This window comes from Hemibagrus wyckioides, linkage group LG06, assembly GCF_019097595.1.
Source record: "Hemibagrus wyckioides isolate EC202008001 linkage group LG06, SWU_Hwy_1.0, whole genome shotgun sequence".
Lineage (NCBI taxonomy): Eukaryota > Metazoa > Chordata > Actinopteri > Siluriformes > Bagridae > Hemibagrus > Hemibagrus wyckioides.
The window spans coordinates 38,108,342-38,125,923 of record NC_080715.1 but is presented as its reverse complement, the minus strand read 5'-3'; the positions used below and the strand labels follow the sequence as shown (position 1 = coordinate 38,125,923).

Below are 17,582 nucleotides of genomic sequence, written 5' to 3'. Positions count from 1 at the left end.
CACTCACTCCTTCACTCCTTCACTCACTCCTTCACTCACTCCTTTACTCACTCCTTCACTCACTCCTTCACTCCTTCACTCACTCCTTCACTCACTCCTTCACTCACTCACTCACTCACTCACTCACTCCTTCACTCACTCCTTCACTCACTCACTCACTCACTCACTCACTCACTCACTCACTCCTTCACTCACTCCTTCACTCACTCACTCACTCACTCCTTCACTCACTCACTCCTTCACTCACTCACTCACTCACTCACTCACTCACTCACTCCTTCACTCACTCCTTCACTCACTCACTCCTTCACTCACTCCTTCACTCACACACTCACTCACTCACTCCTTCACTCACTCACTCACTCACTCCTTCACTCACTCCTTCACTCACTCCTTCACTCCTTCACTCACTCCTTCACTCCTTCACTCACTCCTTCACTCCTTCACTCAGTCCTTCACTCACTCGTTCACTCACTCCTTCACTCACTCCTTCACTCCCTCACACATTCACACACTCACTCACACAGTCACTCACTCACTGCTTCACTCACTCACTCCCTCACTCACTCACTCCTTCACTCACTCACTCAATGCTTCACTCACTGCTTCACTCACTCCTTCACTCACTCCTTCACTCACTCCTTCACTCCTTCACTCACTCCTTCACTCCTTCACTCACTCCTTCACTCACTCACTCACTCCTTCACTCACTCCTTCACTCACTCACTCCTTCACTCACTCCTTCACTCACTCACTCCTTCACTCACTCCTTCACTCACTCACTCGCTCCTTCACTCACTGCTTCACTCACTGCTTCACTCACTCACTCACTCCTTCACTCACTCCTTCACTCACTCACTCACTCCTTCACTCACTCCTTCACTCACTCACTCCTTCACTCACTCCTTCACTCACTCACTCACTCCTTCACTCACTCCTTCACTCACTCCTTCACTCACTCCTTCACTCACTCACTCCTTCACTCACTCCTTCACTCACTCACTCACTCCTTCACTCACTGCTTCACTCACTCCGTCACTCTCCTTCACTCCTTCACTCACTCCTTCACTCCTTCACTCACTCACTCCTTCACTCACTCCTTCACTCACTCCTTCACTCACTCACTCCTTCACTCACTCCTTCACTCACTCACTCACTCCTTCACTCACTCCTTCACTCACTCACTCCTTCACTCACTCCTTCACTCACTCACTCCTTCACTCACTCCTTCACTCACTCCTTCACTCACTCACTCCTTCACTCACTCACTCCTTCACTCCTTCACTCACTCACTCACTCACTCACTCCTTCACTCACTCCTTCACTCACTCACTCCTTCACTCACTCCTTCACTCACTCACTCCTTCACTCACACACTCCCTCACACACTCACTCACTCACTCCTTCACTCACTCACTCCTTCACTCCTTCACACACTCACTCACTCACTCACTCACACACTCCCTCACACATTCACACACTCACTCACTCACTCACTCACTCACTGCTTCACTCACTCACTCACTCACTCCTTCACTCACTCACTCACTCACTCATGCCTTCACTCATTCACTCACACTCACACACACTCCCTCACACATTCACTCACTCCCTCATTCACTCACACACTCCCTCACACACTCCCTCATTCACTCACCCACTCACTCACGCACCCACTCACTCACTCACACACTCCCTCATTCACACACACACACTCACTCACCCACTCACACACTCCCTCATTCACTCCTTCACTCACTCCCTCACACACTCCCTCATTCACACACACACACTCACACACTCACTCACACACTCCCTCACACACTCACACACTCACTCACACACTCCCTCACACATTCACGCACTCACTCACACACTCTCTTACACATTCACGCACTCACTCACGCACTCACTCACACACTCTTACACATTCACGCACTCACTCACGCACTCACTCACACACTCACACACACACACACTCACTCCCTCACACATTCACGCACTCACTCCCTCACACATTCACGCACTCACTCCCTCACACACTCACGCACACACTCCCTCACACATTCACTCACTCACTCACTCACTCACTCACTCACTCACTCCTTCACTCACTCACTCACTCACTCATGCCTTCACTCATTCACTCACACTCACACACACTCCCTCACACACTCACGCACACACTCCCTCACTCACCCACTCACTCACTCCTTCACTCACTCACTCACTGCTTCACTCACTCACTCCCTCACACACTCACTCACACACTCACTCACTCACTCACTCACTCCCTCACACACTCACTCACTCACTCACTCACTCACACACTCCCTCACACACTCACTCACTCACTCACTCACTCACTCACTCACTCACTCACACACTCCCTCACACACTCACGCACACACTCCCTCACACATTCACTCACTCACTCACTCACTCACCCACTCACTCACTCCTTCACTCACTCACTGCTTCACTCACTCACTCCCTCACACACTCACTCCCTCACACACTCACTCACACTCACTCACACACTCACTCACACACTCACTCACACACTCACTCACTCACTCCCTCACACACTCACTCACACACTCACTCACTCACTCCCTCACACACTCACTCACTCCTTCACTCACTCCTTCACTCACTCACTCACTCACTCACTCCTTCACTCACTCACTCCTTCACACACTCACTCACTCCTTCACTCACTCACACACTCACTCCCTCACACACTCACTCCCTCACACACTCACTCACACTCACTCACTCACTCACTCACTCACACACTCCCTCACACACTCCCTCACTCACTCCCTCACACACTCACTCACTCACTCACTCACTCACTCACACACTCCCTCACACACTCCCTCACACACTCCCTCACACACTCCCTCACACACTCCCTCACACACTCCCTCACACACTCACTCACTCACTCCCTCACACACTCACTCACTCCTTCACTCACTCCTTCACTCACTCACTCACTCACTCACTCACTCCTTCACTCACTCACTCCTTCACTCACTCACTCACTCCTTCACTCACTCACTCCTTCACTCACTCACTCACTCCTTCACTCACTCCTTCACTCACTCACTCCTTCACTCACTCACTCACTGCTTCACTCACTCACTCCCTCACACACTCACTCCTTCACTCACTCACTCACTCCCTCACACACTCACTCCTTCACTCACTCACTCACTGCTTCACTCACTCACTCCTTCACTCACTCACTCCTTCACTCACTCACTCACTCCCTCACACACTCACTCCTTCACTCACTCACTCACTGCTTCACTCACTCACTCCTTCACTCACTCACTCACTGCTTCACTCACTCACTCCCTCACACACTCACTCCTTCACTCACTCACTCACTCCTTCACTCACTCACTCACTCACTCACTCCTTCACTCACTCACTCACTCCCTCACTCACTCACACACTCCCTCACACATTCACACACTCACTCCCTCACTCTCTCACTCACTCACACACTCACTCCCTCACTCTCTCACTCACTCACACACTCACTCACACACTCCCTCACACACTCACACACTCACACACACACTCCCTCACACATTCACACACCCACTCCCTCACACATTCACACACTCACTCACACACTCCCTCACACATTCACACATTCACACACTCACTCACACACTCACTCACACACTCCCTCACACATTCACACACTCACTCCCTCACTCACACACACACTCACTCACACACTCCCTCACACATTCACACACTCACTCCCTCACACATTCATGCACTCACTCACACACTCTCTTACACATTCACGCACTCACTCACGCACTCACTCACACACTCACACACTCACTCCCTCACACATTCACACACTCACTCACACACTCACTCCCTCACACATTCACACACTCACTCCCTCACACATTCACGCTCTCACTCCCTCACACATTCACGCACTCACTCACACACTCTCTTACACATTCACGCACTCGCTCACACACTCCCTCACACATTCACTCACTCACTCACCCACTCACTCACTCACCCACTCACTCACTCCTTCACTCACTCCTTCACTCACTCACTCACTCACTCACTCATGCCTTCACTCATTCACTCACACACTCACACACACTCCCTCACACATTCACTCACTCCTCATTCACTCACACACTCCCTCACACACTCCCTCATTCACTCACTCACACACTCCCTCATTCACTCACCCACTCACTCACGCACCCACTCACTCACTCACACACTCCCTCATTCACACACACACACTCACTCACCCACTCACTCACACTCGCTCACACACTCCCTCACACACTCACACACTCACACACACACTCCCTCACACACTCCCTCACACATTCACACACCCACTCCCTCACACATTCACACACTCACTCACACACTCCCTCACACATTCACACATTCACACACTCACTCACACACTCACTCACACACTCCCTCACACACTCCCTCACACATTCACACACTCCCTCACACATTCACACACTCACTCCCTCACTCACTCACACACTCACTCACACACTCCCTCACACATTCACACACTCACTCCCTCACACATTCATGCACTCACTCACACACTCTCTTACACATTCACGCACTCACTCACGCACTCACTCACACACACACACACTCACTCCCTCACACATTCACACACTCACTCACACACTCACTCCCTCACACATTCACACACTCACTCCCTCACACATTCACGCACTCACTCCCTCACACATTCACGCACTCACTCACACACTCTCTTACACATTCACTCACTCACTCACCCACTCACTCACTCACCCACTCACTCACTCCTTCACTCACTCCTTCACTCACTCACTCACTCACTCATGCCTTCACTCATTCACTCACACACTCACACACACTCCCTCACACATTCACTCACTCCCTCATTCACTCACACACTCCCTCACACACTCCCTCATTCACTCACTCACACACTCCCTCATTCACTCACCCACTCACTCACGCACCCACTCACTCACTCACACACTCCCTCATTCACACACACACACTCACTCACCCACTCACACACTCCCTCATTCACTCCTTCACTCACTCCCTCACACACTCCCTCATTCTCACACACACATTCACGCACTCACTCACACACTCTCTTACACATTCACGCACTCGCTCACACACTCCCTCACACATTCACTCACTCACTCACTCACCCACTCACTCACTCACCCACTCACTCACTCCTTCACTCACTCCTTCACTCACTCACTCACTCACTCATGCCTTCACTCATTCACTCACACACTCACACACACTCCCTCACACATTCACTCACTCCCTCATTCACTCACACACTCCCTCACACACTCCCTCATTCACTCACTCACACACTCCCTCATTCACTCACCCACTCACTCACGCACCCACTCACTCACTCACACACTCCCTCATTCACACACACACACTCACTCACCCACTCACACACTCACTCACACACTCCCTCACACACTCACACACTCACACACACACTCCCTCACACACTCCCTCACACATTCACACACCCACTCCCTCACACATTCACACACTCACTCACACACTCCCTCACACATTCACACATTCACACACTCACTCACACACTCACTCACACACTCCCTCACACATTCACACACTCACTCCCTCACTCACTCACACACTCCCTCACACATTCACACACTCACTCCCTCACTCACTCACACACTCACTCACACACTCCCTCACACATTCACACACTCACTCCCTCACACATTCATGCACTCACTCACACACTCTCTTACACATTCACGCACTCACTCACGCACTCACTCACACACTCACACACTCACTCCCTCACACATTCACGCACTCACTCACGCACTCACTCACACACTCACACACTCACTCCCTCACACATTCACGCACTCACTCCCTCACACATTCACGCACTCACTCACACACTCTCTTACACATTCACTCACTCACTCACCCACTCACTCACTCACCCACTCACTCACTCCTTCACTCACTCCTTCACTCACTCACTCACTCACTCCTTCACTCACTCCTTCACTCACTCACTCACTCACTCATGCCTTCACTCATTCACTCACACACTCACACACACTCCCTCACACATTCACTCACTCCCTCATTCACTCACACACTCCCTCACACACTCCCTCATTCACTCACTCACACACTCCCTCATTCACTCACCCACTCACTCACGCACCCACTCACTCACTCACACACTCCCTCATTCACACACACACACTCACTCACCCACTCACACACTCCCTCATTCACTCCTTCACTCACTCCCTCACACACTCCCTCATTCTCACACACACATTCACGCACTCACTCACACACTCTCTTACACATTCACGCACTCACTCACGCACTCACTCACACACTCTTACACATTCACGCACTCACTCACGCACTCACTCACACACACACACACTCACTCCCTCACACATTCACGCACTCACTCCCTCACACATTCACTCACTCACTCACTCACACACTCACTCACTCACTCCTTCACTCACTCCTTCACTCACTCACACACTCACTCACTCACTCACTCCCTCACACACTCACTCACACACTCACTCACTCACTCACTCACTCCCTCACACACTCACTCACTCACTCCCTCACACACTCCCTCACACACTCACTCACACACTCACTCACTCACTCACTCACACACTCACTCCCTCACACACTCACTCCCTCACACACTCACTCACACTCACTCACTCACTCACACACTCACTCACTCACTCCCTCACACACTCACTCACTCACCCACTCACTCACTCCTTCACTCACTCACTCACTCATGCCTTCACTCATTCACTCACACACTCACACACACTCCCTCACACATTTACGCACTCACACACTCACTCACATACTCACTCACTCACACACTCCCTCACACATTCACGCACTCCCTCATTCACTCACACACTCCCTCACACACTCCCTCATTCACTCACACACTCCCTCACACACTCCCTCATTCACTTACTCACTCACACACTCCCTCATTCACTTACTCACTCACTCCCTCATTCACTCACACACTCCCTCACACACTCCCTCATTCACTCACACACTCCCTCACACACTCCCTCATTCACTTACTCACTCACTCCCTCATTCACTCACACACTCCCTCACACACTCCCTCATTCACTCACTCACACACTCCCTCATTCACTCACCCACTCACTCACGCACTCCCTCATTCACTTACTCACTCACTCACTCCCTCATTCTCTCACACACTCCCTCACACACTCCCTCATTCACACACACACACACACACTCACTCACTCACTCCCTCACACACTCCCTTATTCACTCACTCACTTACTCACTCACACACTCCCTCATTCACTCACACACTCCCTCATTCACTCACTCACTCCCTCATTCACTCACTCGCACACTCCTTCATTCACTCACTCCCTCACACACTCCCTCATTCACACACACACACACACACACACACACTCACTCACTCACTCACTCCCTCACACACTCACTCCTTCACTCACTCACTCACTCCTTCACTCACTCACACACTCCCTCACTCACACACTCACTCACACACTCACTCCCTCACTCACTCCCTCACTCACTCCCTCACACACTCCCTCACACACTCCCTCACACACTCACTTACTCACTCACTCACTCACTCACACACTCACTCCTTCACTCACTCACTCCTTCACTCACTCACACACTCCGTCACACATTCACACACTCACTCACTCACACATTCACACACTCACTCACACACTCACGCACTCACTCACACACTCCCTCACACATTCACGCACTCACTCACACACTCCCTTACACATTCACGCACTCACTCACACACTCACGCACACACTCCCTCACACATTCACTCACTCACTCCTTCACTCACTCACTCCTTCACTCACTCACTCCTTCACTCACTCACTCACTCACACACTCCCTCATTCACTCACTCACCCACCCACCCACTCACTCTCACACTCCCTCATTCACTCACTCACTCTCACACTCCCTCATTCACTCACTCACTCACTCACTCACTCACACACACTCTCATTCACTCACACACTCTCTCATTCACTCACTCACACACTCTCTCATTCACTCACACACTCCCTCATTCACACACTCCCTCACTCTCTCATTCACTCACTCCCTCATTCACTCACTCACACACACTCACTCCCTCATTCACTCACTCACTCACTCACTCACACATTCACACACTCACTCACTCACACATTCACGCACTCACACACTCACGCACACACTCACGCACACACTCCCTTACACATTCACGCACTCACTCACACACTCACTCACACACTCAGGCACACACTCCCTCATTCACTCCCTCATTCACTCACTCACACACTCCCTCATTCACTCACTCACACACACTCACTCACACACTCCCTCATTCACTCACACACTCCCTCATTCACTCACCCACTCACTCACACACTCCCTCATTCACTCACACACACACACACTCACTCACACACACACACTCACTCACACACACACTCCCTCATTCACTCACTCACTCACTCACACACTCCCTCATTCACTCACCCACTCACTCACACACACACACTCACTCACACACACACACTCCCTCATTCACTCACTCACTCACTCACACACTCCCTCATTCACTCACCCACTCACTCACACACTCCCTCATTCACTCACCCACTCACTCACACACTCCCTCATTCACTCACACACACACACACTCACTCACACACACACACTCCCTCATTCACTCACTCACTCACTCACCCACCCACCCACTCACCCACCCACTCACTCACTCACTCACGCACTCCCTCATTCACTCACACACACACACACACACACACACTCACTCACACTCACACACACCCTCATTCACTCACTCACAGACTCCCTCATTCACTCACCCACTCACTCACACACTCCCTCATTCACTTACTCACTCACTCACACACTCCCTCATTCACTCACACACACACACACACTCACACACTCCCTCATTCACTCACACACACACACACACTCACACACTCCCTCATTCACTCACTCACACACTCCCTCATTCACTCACCCACTCACTCACACACTCCCTCATTCACTTACTCACTCACTCACGCACTCCCTCATTCACTCACACACTCACTCACACACTCACGCACACACTCCCTCACACATTCACTCACTCACTCCTTCACTCACACACTCCTTCACTCACACACTCACTCACACACTCACGCACACACTCCCTCACACATTCACTCACTCACTCCTTCACTCACACACTCCTTCACTCACACACTCCCTCACACATTCACTCACTCACTCACTCCTTCACTCACTCACTCACTCACACACTCCCTCATTCACTCACACACTCACTCACACATTCACTCACTCACCCACCCACTCACTCACACACTCACTCACACACTCCCTCACACATTCACTCACTCACCCACCCACTCACTCACACACTCACTCACACACTCCCTCACACATTCACTCACTCACCCACCCACTCACCCACCCACTCACTCACTCACTCACTCACCCACCCACTCACTCATTCACTCATGCACTCCCTCATTCACTTACTCACTCACTCACTCCCTCATTCACTCACACACACACACTCACTCACACTCACACACTCCCTCATTCACTCACCCACTCACTCACACACTCCCTCATTCACTCGCCCACTCACTCACACACTCCCTCATTCACTCACACACACACACACACACACACACTCACTCACACTCACACACTCCCTCATTCACTCACTCACACACTCCCTCATTCACTCACACACACACACTCACTCACACTCACACACTCCCTCATTCACTCACCCACTCACTCACGCACTCCCTTATTCACTCACCCACTCACTCACGCACTCCCTCATTCACCTACTCACTCACCCACTCACTCACGCACTCCCTCATTCACTCACCCACTCACTCACGCACTCCCTCATTCACCTACTCACTCACTCACTCACTCACACACTCCCTCATTCACACACACACACACACACACACACACACACACTCACTCACCCACTCACACACTCCCTCATTCACTCACTCACTCACACACTCCCTCATTCACACACACACTCACCCACTCACACACTCCCTCACTCACTCACTCACCCACTCACACACTCCCTCATTCACTCACTCCCTCACACACTCCCTCATTCACTCCCTCATTCACTCACACACTCCCTCATTCACTCACTCACTCCCTCATTCACTCCCTCATTCACTCACACACTCCCTCATTCACTCACTCACTCACTCACTCACTCACACACTCCCTCATTCACTCACTCACTCACACACTCCCTCATTCACTCACTCACTCATTCACTCATGCACTCCCTCATTCACTCACACACACACACACTCACACTCACACACTCCCTCATTCACTCACTCACCCACTCACACACTCCCTCATTCACACACACACTCACACACTCCCTCATTCACACACACACTCACCCACTCACACACTCCCTCACTCACTCACTCACCCACTCACACACTCCCTCATTCACTCACTCCCTCACACACTCCCTCATTCACTCCCTCATTCACTCACACACTCCCTCATTCACTCACTCACTCCCTCATTCACTCCCTCATTCACTCACACACTCCCTCATTCACTCACACACTCCCTCATTCACTCACTCACTCACTCACACACTCCCTCATTCACTCATGCACTCCCTCATTCACTCATGCACTCCCTCATTCACTCACACACACACACACTCACACTCACACACTCCCTCATTCACTCACCCACTCACTCACACACTCCCTCATTCACTCACACACACACACACACACTCACGCACTCCCACATTCACCTACTCACTCACTCACACACTCCCTCATTCACACACACACACACACACACACACACACTCACTCACCCACTCACACACTCCCTCATTCACTCACTCACTCACACACTCCCTCATTCACACACACACACACACACACACACACTCACTCACCCACTCACACACTCCCTCATTCACTCACCCACTCACACACTCCCTCATTCACACACTCCCTCATTCACTCACACACTCCCTCATTCACTCACTCACTCACACACACACTCACTCATTCACTCATGCACTCCCTCATTCACTCACACACACACACACTCACACTCACACACTCCCTCATTCACTTGCCCACTCAATCACACACTCCCTCATTCACTCACACACACACACACACTCACACACTCCCTCATTCACTCACTCACACACTCCCTCATTCACTCACCCACTCACTCACGCACTCCCTCATTCACCTACTCACTCACTCACTCACACACTCCCTCATTCACACACACACACACACACTCACTCACCCACTCACACACTCCCTCATTCACTCACTCACCCACTCACACACTCCCTCACTCACTCACTCACCCACTCACACACTCCCTCATTCACTCACTCCCTCACACACTCCCTCATTCACTCACTCACTCACTCACTCACACACTCCCTCATTCACTCACACACTCCCTCATTCACTCACTCACTCACTCACTCACACACTCCCTCATTCACTCACTCACTCACACACTCCCTCATTCACACACACACACACACACACACACACACTCACTCACCCACTCACACACTCCCTCATTCACTCACTCACTCACACACTCCCTCATTCACACACACACACACACTCACTCACCCACTCACACACTCCCTCACTCACTCACTCACTCACCCACTCACACACTCCCTCATTCACACACTCCCTCATTCACTCACACACTCCCTCATTCACTCACTCACTCACACTCTCTCACTCACACACTCCTTCATCCACTCACACACTCACTCACTCACACACACTCACTCCCTCATTCACTCACTCACTCACTCACACACTTCCTCACTCACTCCCTCATCCACTCACTCACTCACACACACACACTCACTCACTCTTACACACTCACTCACTCACTCACTCACACACTCACTCACACACTCCCTCATCCACTCACACTCGCTCGCTCACTCACTCACTCACTCACACACTCACACACTCCCTCATTTACTCACTCACTCACTCCCTCATTCACTCACTCACTCACTCCCTCATTCACTCACTCACTCACTCACACACACCCTCATTCACTCACTCACTCACTCACACACTCCCTCATTCACTCACTCACACTCACTCCCTCACTCACTCACTCACACACACCCTCATTCACACACTCCCTCATTCACTCACTCACTCACTCACTCATGCCCTCATTCACTCACTCCCTCATTCACTCTCACTCACTCACACACTCCCTCATTCACTCACTCACTCACTCACTCACTCGCCCTCATTCACTCACTCACTCTCACTCACTCACTCACTCACTCCCTCATTCACTCACTCACTCACTCACTCACTCACTCACTCGCCCTCATTCACTCACTCACTCACTCACTCACTCACACTCACTCACTCACTCACTCACTCCCTCATTTACTCACTCACTCCCTCATTCACTCACTCACTCGCCCTCATTCACTCACTCCCACATTCACTCACACTCACACACTCCCTCACACACTCACTCACTCATTCACTCACACACTCCCTCACACACTCTCTCATTCACTCTCACACGCCCTCATTCACTCACTCCCTCATTCACTCACTCACACTCACTCACTCACTCACTCACTCACTCCCTCATTTACTCACTCACTCCCTCATTCACTCACTCACTCACTCACTCCCTCATTTACTCACTCACTCCCTCATTCACTCTCACTCACTCACTCCCTCATTCACTCACACTCACACACTCCCTCACACACTCACTCACTCATTCACTCACACACGCCCTCATTCACTCACACTCACACACGCCCTCGTTCACACACACTCACACACTCCCTCACTCACACACTCTCTCATTCACTCTCTCATTCACACACTCTCTCATTCACACACTCCCTCATTCACTCACTCCCTCATTCACTCACTCACACACACTCACTCCCTCATTCACTCACTCACTCACACACTCCCTCATTCACTCACTCACACACTCCCTCATTCACACACTCACACACTCCCTCATTCACTCACTCACTCACACACTCCCTCACTCACTCACCCACTCACACACTCCCTCATTCACTCTCTCTCACTCACCCACTCACACACTCCCTCATTCACTCACACACACACACACTCACTCCCTCATTCACTCACTCACTCACACACACACTCACTCCCTCATTCACTCACTCACTCACACACTCCCTCATTCACTCTCTCACTCACTCACCCACTCACACACTCCCTCATTCACTCACTCACCCACTCACACACTCCCTCATTCACTCACACACACACACACTCACTCACTCACTCACTCACTCACTCACACACTCCCTCATTCACTCACACACACACTCACTCCCTCATTCACTCACTCACTCACTCACTCACTCACACACTCCCTCATTCACACACACACACACACTCACTCACTCCCTCATTCACTCACACACACACTCACTCACTCACTCACACACTCCCTCATTCACTCACTCACACACACACTCACTCCCTCATTCACTCACTCACTCACTCACTCACACACTCCCTCATTCACTCACACACACACACACTCACTCCCTCATTCACTCACTCACTCACTCACTCACTCACTCCCTCATTCACTCACTCACTCACTCACTCACACACACTCACTCCCTCATTCACTCACTAACTCACTCACACACTCCCTCATTCACTCACTCACCCACTCACTCCCTCATTCACTCACACACACACACTCACTCCCTCATTCACTCACTCACTCACTCACTCCCTCATTCACTCACTCACACACACTCACTCCCTCATTCACACACTCCCTCATTCACTCACTCACTCACACACTCACTCACTCACTCACGCCCTCATTCACTCACTCACTCACTCACGCCCTCATTCACTCACTCACTCACACACTCACTCACTCACTCACTCACGCCCTCATTCACTCACTCACTCACTCACTCCCTCATTTACTCACTCACTCCCTCACTCACTCCCTCATTCACTCACTCACTCCCTCATTCACTCACACACTCTCTCATTCACTCACACACACACGCCCTCATTCACTCACACACACACACACTCACTCACTCACTCACTCAATCACACACTCTCTCATTCACTCATTCACTCACACACTCTCTCATTCACTCACTCACACACTCCCTCACTCTCTCATTCACTCACTCCCTCATTCACTCACTCACACACACTTAATCCCTCACTCACTCACACACACTCACTCCCTCATTCACTCACTCACTCACACACTCCCTCATTCACTCACTCACTCACTCACCCACTCACACACTCCCTCATTCACTCACACACACACACACTCACTCCCTCATTCACTCCCTCATTCACTCACTCCCTCACTCACACACTCACTCCCTCATTCACTCACTCTCACTCACTCACTCCCTCATTCACTCACACACACACTCACTCACTCCCTCATTCACTCACACACACACACTCACTCCCTCATTCACTCACACACACACACTCACTCACTCATTCACTCACTCACACACTCACTCCCTCATTCACTCACTCACACACTCACTCCCTCATTCACTCACTCACACATTCACTCACTCACTCACTCACTCACTCACTCACTCACTCACACACTCCCTCATTCACTCACACTCACTCACTCACACACTCACTCACTCACACACTCCCTCATTCACTCACACTCACATACTCCCTCACTCACACACTCCCTCATTCACACACTCCCTCACTCACTCACTCACTCACTCACTCACTCCCTCATTCACTCACACTCACACACTTTCTCATTCACTCACACTCACTCACTCCCTCATTCACTCACACTCACTCACTCACTCACTCACTCACACACACACTCACTCCCTCATTCACTCACACTCACTCATTCACTCACTCACTCACTCCCTCATTCACTCACACTCACACATTCCCTCACTCACACACTCCCTCACTCACTCACACACTCCCTCATTCACACACACACACACACTCACTCCCTCATTCACTCACTAACTCACTCACTCCCTCATTCACTCACTCACTCACTCACTCACACACTCACTCCCTCATTCACTCACTAACTCACTCACACACTCCCTCATTCACTCACTCACCCACTCACACACTCCCTCATTCACTCACTCACTCACTCCCTCATTCACTCACACACACACACTCACTCCCTCATTCACTCACTCACTCACTCACACACTCCCTCATTCACTCACACACACACACTCACTCCCTCATTCACTCACTCACACACACACTCCCTCATTTACACACTCCCTCATTCACACACTCCCTCATTCACTCACTCACTCACACACTCACTCACTCACGCCCTCATTCACTCACTCACTCACTCACGCCCTCATTCACTCACACACACACTCACTCCCTCATTCAGACACTCACTCACTCACACACTCACTCACTCACTCACTCACGCCCTCATTCACTCACTCACACACTCACTCACTCACTCACGCCCTCATTCACTCACTCACTCCCTCACTCACTCCCTCATTCACTCACTCACACACTCACTCCCTCACTCACTCACTCACACACACACTCACTCCCTCATTCACTCACTCACTCACACACTCACTCCCTCACTCACTCACTCACTCACTCACTCATTCACTCACACACACACTCACTCCCTCATTCACTCACTCACTCACACACTCACTCACTCACTCCCTCACTCACTCCCTCATTCACTCACTCACACACTCACTCCCTCACTCACTCACTCACACACACACTCACTCCCTCATTCACTCACTCACTCACTCACTCCCTCATTCACTCACACACACACACTCACTCACTCCCTCACTCACTCCCTCATTCACTCATTCACTCACACACTCTCTCATTCACTCACACACGCCCTCATTCACTCACACTCACACACACTCACTCACTCACTCACTCACTCACTCACTCACACACTCTCTCATTCACTCATTCACTCACACACTCTCTCATTCACTCACTCACACACTCCCTCACTCTCTCATTCACTCACTCCCCATTCACTCACTCACACACACTCACTCCCTCATTCACTCCCTCACTCACTCACTCCCTCACTCACTCACACACACACTCACTCACACACACACTCACTCCCTCATTCACTCATTCACTCACTCCCTCACTCACTCTCTCATTCACTCACTCACTCCCTCACTCACTCACTCCCTCACTCACTCACTCACACACACACTCACTCACTCCCTCACTCACTCACTCCCTCACTCACTCACTCACTCCCTCACTCACTCCCTCATTCACTCACTCACACACTCACTCCCTCACTCACTCCCTCATTCACTCACTCACTCACTCACTCACTCACTCACTCACTCCCTCATTCACTCACACACTCACTCACTCCCTCACTCACTCCCTCACTCACTCCCTCATTCACTCATTCACTCACACACTCTCTCATTCACTCACACACGCCCTCATTCACTCACACTCACACACACTCACTCACTCACTCACTCACTCACACACTCTCTCATTCATTCACTCACTCACACACTCACTCACTCATTCACTCACACACACACTCACTCACTCCCTCATTCACTCACTCACACACTCACTCCCTCATTCACTCACTCACTCACTCACTCACTCACTCACACACTCCCTCATTCACTCACACTCACATACTCCCTCACTCACACACTCCCTCACTCACACACTCCCTCATTCACACACTCACTCCCTCATTCACTCACTCACTCACTCACTCACACACTCACACACTCACTTACTCACACACTCCCTCATTCACTCACACTCACATACTCCCTCACTCACACACTCCCTCACTCACACACTCCCTCATTCACACACTCCCTCACTCACACACTCCCTCATTCACTCACTCACACACACTCACTCCCTCACTCACACACTCCCTCATTCCCTCACTCACACACACTCACTCCCTCACTCACTCACTCACTCACTCCCTCATTCACTCACTCACTCACCCACTCACACACTCACTCACACACTCACTCACTCCCTCATTCACTCACTCACTCACTCACTCACTCCTTCACTCATTCATTTTTGGTGTTTCAAGATAATTGATCAACATATTTCAGCACCATTGAAAGGAGAACTTCATTCTGAACATGAAATGAAAATATCAAACATGGCATTAAACCGTTCTCCTGGTGTTGTTGCAATCACAGGCCAACAGATTACTTGTGCAAATTTGTATACGTGCAAAATATAAAAAAATCA

General features: G+C 50.9%; 1 protein-coding gene across 1 annotated transcript in view; it reads left to right on the top strand.

Moving 5' to 3' along the window:
• The window catches only part of map3k5 (mitogen-activated protein kinase kinase kinase 5), a 68,381-nt gene that overhangs the window by 30,889 nt on the left and 19,910 nt on the right, over nt 1-17,582 (top strand). The window lies entirely within an intron of this gene.